The sequence below is a fragment of the Cryptomeria japonica genome, chromosome 1, assembly GCF_030272615.1.
Source record: "Cryptomeria japonica chromosome 1, Sugi_1.0, whole genome shotgun sequence".
Lineage (NCBI taxonomy): Eukaryota > Viridiplantae > Streptophyta > Pinopsida > Cupressales > Cupressaceae > Cryptomeria > Cryptomeria japonica.
This window is the reverse complement of record NC_081405.1, coordinates 298835933-298852597: the sequence shown is the minus strand read 5'-3', so window position 1 is coordinate 298852597 and position 16665 is coordinate 298835933.

The window sequence follows — 16665 nt, the reverse complement described above, 5'->3', positions numbered from 1 at the left end:
TGTAGGCCCCCATATTTTGCAATATCTTTTCATATGGCTAGTGGATTGATAATGTGGGTCACAAATCCCACCATGGTTTTTCCTCTTTGAGGTTTTCCACTTATAATTCTTTGTGTTATGATATTCATTTGTGTGATTGGCTTATTGATTGCTTTACTTATTTCAATCTTATATGCACCAGTTTACCGGTTGGTGAATACATTCTTAATAAGGTTAAAATTGATCATTCTAGAAGAACACTGATTCACCCACCCCCCCCCCTCTTTGTGTTCTTGGATTCCAACACTGTGTTGATTGAGGTAGTTAAGGAACCACAACCCAAGTTCAAGTTGCATCCTATGAATGTCAAAGAGATTGATATGACTGGTGCCCTATTATCTGTGCCCTTTGATCTGTTACTGGTTGAAGATATCCGTTCTTTCATCCACTATAAGCTTGAAGAACTTGGAGTCAAATTCATTCAATATGAATTCAAAAGGTTTTGTGACAATGATTTGTTGAAGGCAGAACATATTCATCTAAAGACCAAGGTTTTTTCGTATGTTGTTTATATTCCTAACCAATTCCATGTCGATTAGATCAGGTATGTGCTAAGTAGAGTGCATGACCAGTTTCTATGATTGGAAAATGAAGCACCAATCAAAATAAAAAAGGAGGTAATCAAAAGAGTAACAGGGTTCAACGCAATAGGTGAAGCACTAACCCTAAGGACAATATCATCCAGTGATGTCACTCGGTTGACTCAATCCCAATTTGACAAAAGAGAAATGACAGTCACTCACATTGAGGATACATAAATGAGGTTTGCATTTGTAGTGATAGCCTATAGGGTTTATCAATCAAGCCACGTGAACAGTATGTCGAGTAGTTCTATCCATGCAACTTACCAGATCATCAAGGAGGATGGAACATATGACATTTGTGAGATGATAATAAGTCAATTCTTGGTGAACATGGGCCAAATCAAGAAGGACAAAAGGCAATCATTCAAGTATGGTTCAATACTGGTATGTATCTTCTTTTATGTACAAAATTTATTTCCTAGTAAGGGCAATGTAGTGTGGTTTGCAGATAAACCTATCACAGTTCAAATAGGTGAAATGATTAGAGACATAGGTGATAAGTTTGGAGAGACAATGTGGGGCTATTTTAAAGATTTCCAAACTAGAATGCATCAACGAGGGAGAATCCCAACTGGTATAGTCCAAAAGTTCAAGGACACCATTTGTTTTCTTGTTGATACTGATTGTTGCATTATTCAAGTGGTTCAACCTAGAACCTTATCGGAACCCACTATGGGTTATGAGATTGGGGTAGACACTATCAAATTATATGCAAACATGTTGTTGGTTAAACCAGTAGAAAGAAATGCAAAGAGATTTGGAACTTATCAGGAGGCAAGCTCCAAAATAAAGAGGGAACTCAAGGAGCCTACCATACAAAAGAAAGTAAGGAAAATGATTGACACCTTAGATAAGAAGTATGGAGGTGAAACATCTGGTGCCACTGCTTCCATAGTACAAGTAAACAAACAGGGGCTAAATCAAGCAAATATGGAGAACAAATAGAAGAAAATAAGAAAATGTCCAAGACAAAACCCAAGGTTGTTGCATCCAGCAAACCGGTAGCATACATGAAAGAAAAGGACTCAGATACTCCTACATCTTCCCAAGGTAAAGGTAAACCAGTAGGAGTCACATATGTAAGAAAGAAAAGGATTGAAAGGATAGTTGACATAAAGGCCAAAAAGAATCCAAAAGAAGGATGAAAAGGAGGGTGATAACTCTGACACCCAATCTGATATTATAGTAAAAGAAGTCAGAAGAAGTGGTAGGAATGTAGCTCCAACTATTGATGAAATGGTCCAAGGGATCAAAGAGTATGGAGGTTTAGCTGGTGTTGGGAGAAAGTATCCCCTCTGCAACGAGGAAGACAAAAGAAAAATTGAAGATGCACTTATCTGGAACTTACATAATTTCTGTAGAACTCCTAGTGAACTACTTGGATTTATTCCATTAGATCTACAAAATCTCATTGAAGGGAGATGGAAAACTGCCCTAGCAATTGAGAAGGAACATAGAATTAAGGAACTCATGGAAGTGCAATATGAATTAGATTATGATCAAGCATCTGTAGTGGTCAAAGCTTGTGTACAATGTTTCAAAATAAGGAGCAGAATAGGGAGAGTGGCCATAGGAGATATCCAAGGTGTGCATGATGAGGGTGTTGCCATGTGGAAAACAATTTTGAGCTAGCAAAAGGAAGTTGAGGAGGAAATAGAAAAAGAAGTAAAACAATGACAAGATGTAGCTGCTCAAGAAAAGACAAGGACACCACTGATGAATTTGATGTATTTACAATTGAAGATATCATAGGTAATGTTGTGTTAGATATTCCTAATCTAACAAAGGATGTAGAGCCACTGGTTGAACAAAAATCAACTATTGAAACTATTGATATTAATGCTACACTGGCAAAGGGAACCGGTCAAACTAAGCATCCAAGAGAAGATGAAGTCATAATTGAGGAGATCCCTCCCGAGGAAAGACCTCAAAGGAATCTGGTGACAATAAATACTCCCACAGAAAATCCTACTGATAACAAACCTTATTTGTTAGAAAAAGGTGCAGAGGAAGAAACCCCAAAGGTGATAGATTCATCAACACCATATGTTGATGAAGCAAAAAAGAAGGAAGAAGAGAAGAAGGAAACAAAGGAAAAGAAAATAGAAAGAAAGGAAATAGAAACAACCAATACTAGTCCAAAGGAGGCCAAGGAACCAAAATAGGACAAGAAGAAAGATGATTCCCCATCTGACCAACCTGAAGGCAGTAAGAAAATGGACACTCCTCTGGTAAAAAGGAAGTTAGATTTAAAAAAGGAAAGTGAGAAGAAGAAATCTTAATTCACCATCTCAGCCAAGTCTGAGGCAGAGATTGAAGAAGAAAAAGAAGAAAAAGAGGAGGAAGATGAGGAAGACTTAGTAATAGATACCAAGAAGATGACCCCCAAACAGTTAATGAAAGTTTCAAAAAAACTGAGAATTCAAGTTGAAAAGGCCAAAGCTAGAGAAAAGAAAAAGAAGGCAAGAATTCCTAATACTACAAAGACAATTCTATATGATCTCATTCTTGACATTGTTGTTGATGAGAATATATCCATCATTGATCAATTGGGTACTCTTATCAAAGCAATCAATTCAGAGGCAACCAATCTGGACAAGGTTGCAACTAGGAAGTATGAAACTAGGAGAGGTGACAAATTAATGGAACAAATATTAGTTGACAAAGTTGCTCTCTCTAACAACACTAAAGAGCTGAAATCTATCTTAAAGGAAGTTGGCCAATTATTGGCCAAATTATCAAACTTCATCAATTTCATCAAAGATATTGAAGATAAAAGAGTACAAACTCAAAAGGATATCCAAGATCTGATAGGTACTATTGATCCTCTTACAAGCTTTGTAGTGACTTTCAGTGGAAAAGTCAAGTAGTTGACTCATGGAACCAACTTTCTGAAAGAGGAACAGGAAAAATGAGCTCTCAACCTATTAGAGCTACATTGTTACCTTACACCCATCATTGATTTACTGCAAAGGAATGTGAAAGAAGCAGAAAGCCTCATCAATTCACCTGACTGCAAGATAGTAGATGATATGGAGGATTTTGTCACAAATCTACATAGACAAATCCACACTATGAAATAGGTGAAGCCTTCATGGGAATCTACTTTGAAGGCTGCTAAGGTCAATTTTAAAGACATTTTTGATCTACTCTCACCCTTATGCATTCTTTTATATACTTTGATTCTTTTATCCTTTGTCATTGTTGCAAAAAGGGAGAGAATAAATGAATGTGGATTGTACATATGAGGAGGAAGGATTATGTGTACATAGAAAAAGAATGTAAATAGTCATAATACCACCAGTAGAGGTAGAGTAGTACCGGTAGAGGCAGAGAAGGCAAAGAACCACTGGTAGAGGTAGATAACGATAGAGGTAGAGAAGGCAGAGAACCACCGGTAGAGGCCGAGTAGTACTGATAGAGGTAGAGAAGGCAAAGAATAGGGAGAGAACCATAACATGGGGAGAATTCCAGTTCAATCTAGCTAGATGTTTTGCCACCAATGCCAAAGGGGGAGATTGTTGGCATCATGGTGGGAATGATGAAGTTTGAGGTACTTAGTGTTGGCATTTTTGATGATTATGTTGTGATTGTCATTGATGGACACACACTTGCATTGAGATCACTTTTGTATGTATAAGTTAAAGTTCAACCGGTACTTGTTCCAACCAGCATGATGCATTATAGTCCTTAGACTATTGGTGTTTTGCAGAAAGTGATTACCGATCTAAAGCGATATGTTGACCCCAAGCGGTTCGAGGATCTCAAGAGGTATGAAGGATCAAAGCGGCAAAACACATATTTCCCAGTCTTCATTTTGTCAAACTAGCAACCGGTATTTTGCTTAAACTGGTATTTTGAATGAACCGGTAATACTCTGTGATGAGTTACCATCCACCGATTGTTTGATGGTGCTGACAATTCAACGATGCTTTTTGTGTCATGTTACAAAATATGTCTAGATGCATTGAACCTAGGAAATTGTATTGTAATCCTATTGGACCGACATGAAATCAGATTCCTTTATAAGGACATCATGTCTAGGGTTTTAGGTTGTTGATGTTGTTGTTAGGGTTTAAGGTGGTCAATGAGTTAGAGAGAGTATGAATGTGTAGAAGACTGAAGTAATGCTGGAATGCATTAGGAACAAGCTATCAAGGATCTAACCAAGCAATCTATGCTATTAGATAGATCACTCACTTGTTGATTAATCACATCTTCAACAAGTCTGAAGCCCTTAATCGGGTAGGCCCAAAAAGCCTTTTGTAAATCCTCTAACAAGGTGGTTCACATATGTGGATCTAAAATCCTCTAGCAAGGTAGTCTTTAATTGGACTTATCTCCTAATAGAGATTGAGATTCCTAATAGGATCTGTCTGGTAAAGAACATTGTATGACCTTAACCGGTCTGGTTCTTATTCTGCAGATAGTTACTTATGAGTTCCATCTCACCGTGGTTTTTCCCATTTGGGTTTCCACGTCAAAATCTCTTGTGTTATGGTGTTTGTGCTTTTGTGGGTGAATGCATTATTTACTATTTGGTTTGCATGTGTGCTAACCGGTTTGTCTGCTAAACTGTTTTACCGGTTTACTGTTATTCTAGCAAAGTGTGTAAGTACAAAGATTTTTGGCATACTAATTCACCCCCCCCCGTCTTAGTATTCATCAATTGGTATCGGAGCCAACCTTTCTATAATTTTAACCACTTGGAAAGAGATATGGGGGAATACACATTGAGGGAACTTACTCATCGTCTCACTCAGTTTGAGCAAGCCTCTGATGATCTTATGGTCAAATATAAGGCATCTCAAGCAAAGAGGAGAGAACATGCTGAAAAGTTGATGGAGCTATCTAAAAATAGTTCTTCTGATGAAGCAGACATGGAAGCCCTGATTCAAGAAGTAGAAAAGCTGAATGAATCCAATTCCAACCTTAGAAAAGAATTGGAAGGACTAACTATTTGAATGTGTCAAGAGCTTGAGAACCGAAGGAAAGCTGAAGATCTAGTCAAAGACAAAGACCATGAAAACTCCAAGCTGAAGCAAGAGATCAGTGCCCTAACTGCTCAACTCCATGCGAGCAAAGTGGAAAAGGAAGACATGCAAGGAGAACTGAACATTGCCATCTGTGAAAATGAAAACTTGATGGAAACAAATGCTGCTATTTCCAAAGAACTCTCAGAGTGAAAGGAAATACTTGCTAAGTTCAACAAGAGTACTATCAAGCTAGAGCAAAAGCTTGAATCTGCCAAACCTGCCAAGAATAATGATGGACTTGGTTATTCCAGTCATGAGGAAGGTGAGACCTCTGGTACAAATACTGGAGCATCAAAGAAACAACCGACATGAAAGGATAAAGGTAAGAAAAAGTTTAAACCTATTTTCTTTAACTATCTTAAAGAAGGACATACTGCCAATGTGTGTAGGAGTAAGGCTTACAATAATTTTCCTTATTTTCTAAATGATAAGCCTAGATCCTATAAATTCAATGGTAACTATTATGCATGCAACAAGTTTGGGCATAGAGCATCTGAATGCAGGTTTGTCATGAACAACACTGGAAGATATCCTTAGAGGACTCAAGGAGTTGATCCTGAACCTTTTGTGAACCGGAATCACAACCGGTTTAATGCCTTCAATCATCAGTCAAGAAGCGGTGGCTATCAAGCAGCAACCGGATGGAGAGAAAACTGTTTGATCTATCATGATCATGGTCACACTATTACAACATGTAGGAGGAAGAACGACAACATGAATAATGGACCTTGGAGAGCACTTGGAATGGTCTACTATCACTGCAACAAACCAAGTCACATTGCCAGATTCTGCAGATTAAGAAAGAACATATCGAATGATATACCAGTCACTCCAGAAGGAAAGATTGATATTGACACCATTCAAGTGAATATGAACAAAACTTGGAAGAAGAAACTAGCGGTGTTACAAGAAGAACAGGTTTCTGCACCTAGTGTGGAAATAACGGAACCAACAAACTAAGCATCAGAAAAGCTTAGGGGGAGAAAATGGTGAAATGTTTCGAACCCCTGGTTTACACTGGTAAAAGACCTTAACTGGTATGTGATACCTGTCACTTGGCAGAAGACTAGACACAGTAATAGGCAAATTAGGGTTTACGCCCTAATGGTGGAGCATTTATTACGATAGGTGAGGAATATGTTTAAAAGGAATTTTCAAATCATTTCTCACCATCATTTTTTGAGCGAAGAAGTTTTTCAAGTGCAGAGCAAAGAAAAAGTGATTTGTGTTGCAGTTCAAAGAAATCTCGAAACCCTAAAGAAGATTCAGAAGCAAATATCAAACGGTCAAGAGAAGAACTCAAAGCGGTGATTCAACAACCGACGAAGTGGAAGGCGAAGTGGATTTTGCAAGCCCTAAATTCTCAATTTCCGAAAGGTATTTCTCAAGTTTTTTGTTTTGTCATGGCTTCCGCATCTCATGATAGTTCTAGTGCAACTGTCAATTCTATGGATTTCATTCAAAGAAAATCAAAATATAATGCTTTGTCACAAGTACCGGCTGGGCTTATAGTAGAAGAAGGAATTTCAAATTATATGGACTGCAAAATCGAAGACCTAGTGTCTCTTGTGATCCATTCGTAGCTAGGTCTATTCTTTGGGAAGGATAAAAAGATCAAACAGGAGTATAGCATTTTGGAGAAGAAGAAACTTCACAATGCGGTTTACTTCCTAGAGGATTTCACAGATGACCACATTAGGATCATTCTAAGCAGAGTTCCTGGTGACAAGATGTACCTAGAGCATACGCATGATATCACACCACAAGCTATTCATGTCGTCACTGGTTTCTGCAATACAGGGGAAGTGCCAGCCCTTAGGAAGGTCAGGAAGATGGAAATGTCCAAGCTCACTGGTTCAGTGAGCAACTCATGAGGAATGACTGTTAAATCCATCAAGGATGACCTTGCGAAATATGCGTGCATGGTGATTGGATACTGGACGTTCTCTGCCAGCAGAATTAACTCTATATCTGCTACAACGGTAAATGTCGCTTACCAGATGATCAAGGAAGATGCATCATTTGACCTTTGCACTGGTATGCAAAGGCAACTCCTATTGAATCTTAAATCAATCAAATAGGATAATGCATTAAAATTCAAGTTTAGACAACTTCTAGTAGGACTATTTTTCTACTTCCAAGGTTACTTTCTCGGAGTGGGAGATATTCAGTGGTCTGCGGACCAACCGGTTACCAAGCAGATCAAAGAAAGCCTGCAAGTAGTTGGAACCAGTTACCCTGATGTTCTAAACAAGTACTTTGATGAGTTCAAAAGCAAGATGAGCCTAAGGATGAGGATATCCAGTGACATTGTCAAGAAATATGAAGAGGATATTTGCTTTATCATCAAAGTTGATGAATGCATAATGGAGGCTGTTGAGCCCAGACAGGAAGAAGTGGAGCCTATGGGCTATGAGGTGATGTATGATATGTTGGACGGGTATGCTTATACCCTAATCGCCTCAACTCTTGATCCTAAGGCAAAGAGAACCGACACCTATCTGGAAAGGGTTGCATCGGTTGTAGAACCTCCTGAAAAGAAAGGAAAGGCAGTGCCTTCGGCATTGGCACTAGTTACTGCAGCCAATCCCAAAGTGACCAAGCGGTCACTTGCAAAGAAAAAACCGGTAGCGGCACCTGCCAAAGTCTTCGAAAGAAAGAGGAAGACAAGGACTAACTCACCGGACTCAGAAGAAACTATGTTTGAGGAAAAACCTAAGAAGACAAGACAAGCAAAGAAAAAGACAAAGAATGAACCGACATCATCGGCACTGGTAAATATTGACATCTCCTCCTACAAACCTTTGACACATTGTCAAAGAACTATAAAAAATATTAGGAGAAAAGTGCTGAATGATTTGATTGATTGTTTTGATGATTTCAATGATGATGAAAAAGAAGCAGTTGAAAAAGAAATCATTAAGTATTTATGTGTTAATGACTGGTCGCCTTTAGAAATTAGATCTGAGACACCAGATTCTTTGTATAATTCCTTAGACAATAAATGGCGCATTGCCATAGAGAAGGAACAGGAAATGAGAGAGAAAGTCTTTGCTGAACATTTTCCTGATGTATCAAATTCAGAACTGTTTGAAGTTATGAATAAATACAAAGGCCTCTTCTTCATGAGAAGAAGAAGACTCCTGTTACTAGAAGGAAAAGGTCAAGAAGTGCTCTAGAATACACACACTCTTGCTCAAGAAGCTCTTAAGATGCATAGAGTGGTTGAAGCCAACAGGAAGTCTGAGCAAGAATCGATAATAACAAAACCGGATGAAGTGTTTGATACTGAAGGAAACCCGGTTGTTGAACCTATAGACACCATTGATGTCGATGCTCTAGATGTAGAAGATGTTGCACAAGACACACCATCTGAAGCAACATGACAAGAGAAGCAGGCTAAACAGGTTGAAGAGCAAGCAAAGGACAAATAGGAAGAAGCAGCAAAGAAACAGGCGGAGAAGAAGAAAAAGGAAGAAGATGAGGAAAAACGGAAACAGGAGGAACAAAGAAAGAAGGATGAGAAGAAAAGAAAGGAAGAGGAGAAGAGAAAGGAAGAGGAGAAGAGAAAGGAAGCAAAAAAGAAGAAGGAAGAGGAAGAAAAGGCAGAGGAGAAGAGAAAGGAAGCATAAAAGAAGAAGGAAGAGGAAGAAAAGGAAGAGGAGAAGAGGAAGGTAGCAGAGAAGAAGAAGGCAGAGGAGGATAAGGAAGAAGAAAAGAGAAAAGAAGCAGAGAAGAAGAAGGCAAAGGAGGAGAAGGAAGTAGAAGCGGTAAAGAGCACGCAGATGGAGACTCTAAAGGCAACCAGTAGTCAAGCCAAACCGATTGACCTCACCAGTCCTATTGACCTCCAGTCTGCAAGCGAAATGGAGTTGCTACAAAGCATTAAGGTTGCTCAAGAATGCCTTGAGGTGTTAAGGAGGAAGAAGGAGGAAGATCTTATCCAAGTTGCGGTGGACACTCTTATTGGTTTGTCACCCGGCACAAACCTCCCCAGTACTGACTCATCATTGGCACAACTGAAGCTCCTATGCACAGTAGTGGATGATTAGGTGCAAATCCTAGAAGAGGTAGCAGAGGCAAATGCCAAGAAAGAGCATCAAAAGGCTCTCAACATTGCCCTGGTGAAGAAGCTTAATGAGCTCCGGTACTACAAAAAGCACAAAAAGATATAAGGAATGCTCTGGATGAGGGGAATCTACTACTAACTAAGATTTGCCAACCCCATCTCTTTTATGATGATGTGCTTGTACAGAAGAAAAAGCTTCAAACTGACTTGTAGTTATATATGAGTACCTTCAAGCCACCATATGACTCTTTTACAGCTTATGGGCAAACCGTTCACTGGTTTCATATCTAGTCTGCCAAAATAGAGTTGGAAATAAGCAACTAGACTCGAGATTTGCAGGAACTCCAACTGGTTCTACTCCCACGCCTATAGATTCTTCAGAAATGTTATCTCAATCTGGATGCTTTAACAGTGACTCAGGAGATGAGCACACTAGACACCATGGAAGAACAAGTCTCCCAGATGTAGACAGAGAAGGAAGTGGGTACTTCCCTACTTGAGTCCTGGTCCTTATCTATGAAACAATTTTTGCAGGAGTTCAAATCAGTTTTTGACAAGTTTTATTCCTTATTGTCATAAACTCTTATTCTTTTAACACTAATGAAACAGGGGTTAGTCTATAATATTTTGATTGTCATTGTTGGCAAAGGGGGAGAAGTATAAATTTTGAATGTTTTGATGTATACTTTCATGTATTTTTGTAAAGAAGTAGTATAAATTATATTTTCTGCAAAAGGAATAGTGTATACGCTTAGGGGGAGTAATTTTGATTCTGGCATATTTTTGTTGTAAAACACTTAGATGTCAAAATTTCCTAAGTGTTGTCATCAATGCCAAAGGGGGAGATTGTTGACATTTTTGATGATTATGTTGTGATTGTCATTGATGGACACACACTTGCATTGAGATCACTTTTGTATGTATAAGTTAAAGCTCAATTGGTACTTGTTCCAATTGGTATGATGCATTATTGTCCTTAGACTATTGGTGTTTTGCAGAAAGTGATTATCGATCTGAAGTGGTATGTTGACCCCAAGTGGTACGAAGGATCAAAGTGGCAAAACACATATTTCCCAGTCTTCATTTTGTCAAACTGGCAACCGATATTTTGCTTAAACCGCTATTTTGAATGAACCGGTATACTTTGTGATGAGTTGCCATCCACCGATTGTTTGACGGTGCTGACACTTCAATGATGCTTTTTGTGTTGTGTTATAGAATATGTCTAGATGCATTGAACCTAGGAAATTGTATTGTAATCCTATTGGACCGACATGAAATCAGATTCCTTTGTAAGGACATCATGTCTAGGGTTTTAGGTTGTTGATGTTGTTGCTAGGGTTTAAGGTGGTCGATGAGTTAGAGAGAGTATGAATGTGTAGAAGACTGAAGTAATGCTGGAATGCATTAGGAATGAGCTATGAAGGATCTAACCAAGCAATCTGTGCTATTAGCTAGATCACTCACTTGTTGATTACTCACATCTTCGACAAGTCTGAAGCCCTTAACCGGGTAGGCCCAAAAAGCCTTTTGTAAATCCTCTAACAAGGTGGTTCACATTTGTGGATCTAAAATCCTCTAGCAAGGTAGTCTTTAATCGAACTTATCTCCTAACAGAGATTGAGATTCCTATCAGGATCTATTCTGGTAAAGAACATTGTATGACCTTAACTAGTCTGACCTTAACCGGTCTAGTTCCTATTCTGTAGATAGTTTCTTGTGAGTTCCATCTCACCGTGGTTTTTCCCATTTGGGTTTCCACATCAAAATCTCTTGTGTTATGGTGTTTGTGCTTCTTTGGGTGAATGCATTATTTTCTATTTGGTTTGCATGTGTGCTAACCAGTTTGTCTGTTAAACTATTTTATTGGTTTATTGTTAGTCTAGCAAAGTGTGTAAGTACAAAGATTTTTGGCATACTAATTCACCCCCCCCCCCTCTTAGTATTCATCACTTAGAGTTTTTAATTGATGGCAAAGACGGGGTCTAATGTCATCATTACCGATCGGAAAAGGGCTATAGTGGATTGGTAAGAAACAGGGGACTGAAAACTTCCACCGGTGAGCAGAGACTGGTTTACAGGAAGCAACCGGTAGTTGAGCTGAGTGAAGCAGGTTCACTGATATAAAGGAAGCAACCAGTAGTAGATCATAATGATGATTGATAACCATGTGAAGTGAAAAGGATAAGCACGTGTAGTCATCATCATGTTTGGCCTGCTAACACATAGATCCAACAAATTTAGAAAGAGGTAGAGAACCGGCAAGACTTGTGGCATGAATGGATAGTCTCACAGATACAATCCGCGAGATTTGTGGAACGAACAGATTGGCGCATAGAATGATTTTTTAGTTCAAATTTTGGAGGGAAAGTTAGTGCCAAGATTGAATACAACTATATACATGTTTTTCGTCTTGATTTTTTTTTTTTGTGTGTGTCGTGGGAGTTGTGAGTGAGCAGAGATTGAAAATCAGAGTAAATCATTGTAGTAGATTAAATCACAGGGTGAACCTTAACCGGTTTTGTTTGTAAAATCCCCTAACAGGGTCGCTCCATGAAGGAAGTGTAAAATCCTTTTGCAAGGTGAATCCTAACAGATTCTAAGGTATTCTTAATAGGATACCAGTCATCTCTAATAGGGTGATGTTTTTAGAAGGAATATGATTGTAAGATCTTAACCAGACACTCTTTTTACTACAGTAAAAGAGATTGTGGGTTATCCTCACCGTGGTTTTCTCCCTCTAACTGAGGGTTTCCACGTATAATTATTGGTGTTATGTGATGTTTATTTGATGCGTACAAATCTCTTTCCTTCAATGTTCTTTCCTTCATGATTAATGCATTGTTTTAAGTTAATTTAAAAAGGGTAGTTGCAAACTAGTCAATCTAGAATATTATTGCTTATAAACTCACCCCCCCTCTTAGTCACCAGTTAATACCAATAATGCATTGTTACATTTTCAATTCAGTTCATTACTTTTATTTAATTTACTATACACAGTTGATGAAATAGCTTAGAGCTTCCAATAATGCACATACACTGCAAACCCATTTCGAGTATAGATTCCTAGGTTGATAATTAAATGTATCCTACCATCCACTAAAGGTTTCTCAACATAGGATTTCTTATCCCTGAGTTATAGAAGCTAACTAGGTTAGTCTAGATCATAAGTGAATAAAAGGAAACTCTACAATAATCTAACTTACTTGGCATCTTATCTCTCATGTAAGTGTGAAACCCTCTGAAATAAAGAAAAAATAGAATAAGACAAATGAATAGTTGAAAAGTTAAAAATATTTCACTATTTAAGGTAAATTCTCTCTAAACCCTAATTTAGCATAGTCCAATCATTTTATCATAACTTGAGATAAAGAGCTCCAATTTTTTGCATTGTTTGTTGTGTTGGAATTGTGATTTAGCTCTCCTTCTTATCAATTGATCTTTTATATGGTGTCATTTTAATAAATGAACCTATTGGAGGCATTTTTCATCACTTTTTTTCATAATTTGACATGGTATACATGATACCCTATTTCTAAATATTAAACTAAATGAGCAAGCAGAAGTAGGGGGCATATAGTTACCCTCAAATTTCATCACTCTTAGTAAGAATTCAAGGAAATTTTAATTCTCACTAATAAAGTAGTTTTGAAAATTTTGGTTCCTAATGTTGTATTGCAAGTATCGCTACAGTGGGAGTTTTGTTTGACACCCTTGAGAATATCCCTTTTACACTCACTAATGGCTACTTTTTTTGTACTTTAGCTTGCACATCCACATAGTGTTATATGATTAATAAAGTGGGCACTAAATGTAGTGTCATAAATTATGCTCTTTTAATTAGGAATTCAATTTCATTCTCTCCTTAGAACTTGCTTTAGTTTTCCACTCCCTTAAGCATTTTTAGGACCATTTCTACCCTTGAATTTAACCCCTAACTCAAGAAGATTTGACCTAATATATTTCAAAATCAAAATATCTTATTTTGCATTAAACTATTATGAAATTAAAAATTAGATCCAGATCTAATATCAAGGCCCTAATATCTCACATCCCACTTTTTTAGGACCTATTTTGGCGGGGACTAATGAGAGTAGCTCTTTTGACTAGGAAAAAATTCTTGAAATTTAGGGGTTTAACATGTCAGCCTTAACATTGTGGAATTTGGTCTTGATTTTTGGATACAACTTCTTTTTGTCGACTTTTTATCAATTTTATACTTGTAAACAATATATAAGCTAGTATCCCCATTTAGAAGGGATGGGTTTTTCATGGATAAAAAATATATCTTTATGATAAGGAAGCTCTAGTAAAAGTCAGTCTAAAAGTTTGCAAATTTGAGGAATAATAAAAAATATTAAATATTCATCAAGTATTATTCATCATGTTGTAGCTTCAAGGAATGTTGGAGGATGATAACGAATCACTAATTGATTATTGGCTTATACCTCTTCTTAAAGGTTTGGTATGATTTTAGGTCATTCTTCCATTTCTGAGTTTGAACATCATATCTAATATTTATCCTATTTCAATGTTCATTTATGTGATGCATGTATTCTTGAGTTGATATTGTTGAAAACTTCTGGACGTTGAGAGGGGGGTGGTGAATCAACATATATTAAAACTTAACCAATTTAACCACTCAATTATCATTCATTCCATTTACCACGTGTGCAAAAATAAAGAACTAAAAAATAAAAAAAGAATCACACAAACATACCAAGATTTTACGTGGAAAACCTAATGAGGGAAAAACCACGGTGAGAATTATCCCTCTATATGAAAGCATGTTACAATATTTAGGCTCAACACCAAGGAGTTCACTACCCTTGATGTGGACTTGCAACATTGAGGTGCACAACCTCAAGGCAAGATACAAAAGACTTGCAAAACTTGAATATCATTTCTTTAGAACAAGATACATTTTATATGAAAGAGAAACATCAATATGATTGAACTGTAGGCAACCACATCCATTGATATGTTCATTAAAATTCACTATTCAAAAAAATATGAAACTGCCTTCATTACTGCACTCGCGTACTTGCAAAACCTTTGTACAACTTCACATACACTTTGCACAACACACACAACTCATACATGCATCTCCAAAATGGTTTCATCTCTTATATACAATTCACAATTAAATTGACATCAATTAGGTCGACATAATTAGATGTAACATGTAGGATTAAAATAGTTGACCCAAAAAAAACTTCAAAGCAATGTAAAAGGAAAAGTGAAATGTATGAGGCATCACACCATGTTGGCACACCTTTGAATCATTCCAAAACAACTCCTATAATTTTGTATGCTACCGCACGAACCAAAACATCATAGTTCGGCTCCAATGATAAAATAGTTAAGGTACACCAACACACCTTACTCAAATTACAACGTGGACCACCAAAAACACTTACATATGCTCAACATAGCATCATCTAATATCAAAAAATAGGAAACACGGACCGCATCACCAAAAGTCTTTAAGGAAGAGGAATGCAATGCATTCTTATACAATGTCACTCTATCACTCTATAGACATGAACTCAAAAAAACATAACTTCAACTATAGGCCCAATGAGAATATGAAAAACTAGAATATATCATGCATTTGCATCCAACAACATCATACACAAATTACAAGAACTGATGAAACATATATGCCATAATGTAGACCAAAAACTAAATGAACTCTAACATATTGCTCACTAGAATGTGTCACGCTTAACCAACACCAACTATGGACCACTAAGATTATAGCTAAAGCTCCAGAAAAGATATATTATAACTTGATATACCATTTGAACTGACTACAATCAGTCATCAAAAATTTGCATGATAACTGAATTAATCTACTGTTACTACACTACTCCAAATCACATCCAAACCAAATATATCAACAAGTTTGACATCAATGACAACAAGAACTCATGTTTGCAATAGATATATGTATCACCTTTGATTGTCTCATGTAGGGTTCACTCTTATTACACTTGAGTAGGGCTCTTGTTTATGATTATGCACTTCTTTGCACGCCATATTCTTAGACACACTTAAGGTTCAAAGCACACACTATTGTTTCAAATTCAACTTGGGTATCCATGGAGGTGGGAATCACCAAAATAGGGGGTTGACTAATGAAAACCCTTATATTGCCCTAACACCACTTTCTTGCTCTTTTGTGTATTTGCAAGTTTAGAAATAGGATTTAGACCTAGTTTGTAGGTACAAGAGAATAAAGTAGATTGATATAGAGATTACCAAACAAGGTTCAACAAAAAATCATTCATTTAGGGTGCCTAATTCCTTAGTCTTTTCATTTTGACCTAAATTTTGGAGGGTAAGTAGTCTAGAGGATTTTGATACTAGATCTTAACATCTCCCATGATTTAGACACCTATTGGACTAGGGTACCTATCTCCTTTGATAGATAGTTCTAATCTTTGTTTGTTGTCATAGGTGCATATTTGCATCCTAGTTTCAGTTTTGTACTTGTCTATATCTTTCTGTTTGTACATAAATTAATCAAGCAATCTTTCATGTAACAAAGAAATAGAAGCCAAGGATTACTTGTCTCTCTTTGAGCAAGAGCTAGTTGAGTACACCTTTTATGGTTTGTATTTCCCATGCTTTATGAAAGAAGGTTTGGTTCTAGTTAAATTGCTAGCTATATTTATCCACCTATCTCTCTTTCCTCATAAACACATGTATCATTTAGTGGTAACCTCATTCATAGAACCTAGTTACCAAAGTCATCTTATCAACCCAAGGTGTACATGAAGGATTAAGTGCACTTGACTGAGTCCCTTTCCTCATCATTCCACTCTCTTGTGATGCATAATTAATTAAATTACATGAGAAATAATATATAATGCATGTTGTAATGTGTAGTGTCCTAAAAAATTTCCCCTTGTAATTTTGACCGCATTTTGGG